The following is a 394-nucleotide window of genomic DNA, read 5'->3' as shown; positions in this document are numbered from 1 at the left end:
GTGGTTGGTTGGTGGTTGGTTGGTGAGTTGGTTGGTTGGTGGTTTGTTGGTTGGTTGGTGGTTGGTTGGTGGTTGGTTGGTGGTTGGTTGGTGGTTGGTTGGTGGTTGGTTGGTGGTTGGCTGGTGGTTGGCTGGTGGTTGGTTGGTTGGTTGGTGGTTGGTTGGTGGTTGGTTAGTTGGTTGATGGGTTGACTTTCTGACGGGGTTTCTCTGTGTATCTCTGGGTGTCTTTGTAGACTAGACTTGCCTTGACCTCACAGAGATCTGCCTGCTTCTGTCTCCCACATGCTGGGATTAGTGTGCACCAGCACTCGCATTTTAACATTTTTAATCTTTTGCTTTATTATTTTATTTTAAAAGAGGCTGTGAGACGACTCTGTGCCTAAAGCCACTT

This window comes from Rattus norvegicus, chromosome 6, assembly GCF_021556685.1.
Source record: "Rattus norvegicus strain SHRSP/BbbUtx chromosome 6, alternate assembly SHRSP_T2T, whole genome shotgun sequence".
Lineage (NCBI taxonomy): Eukaryota > Metazoa > Chordata > Mammalia > Rodentia > Muridae > Rattus > Rattus norvegicus.
This window is presented reverse-complemented; position numbering follows the sequence as displayed.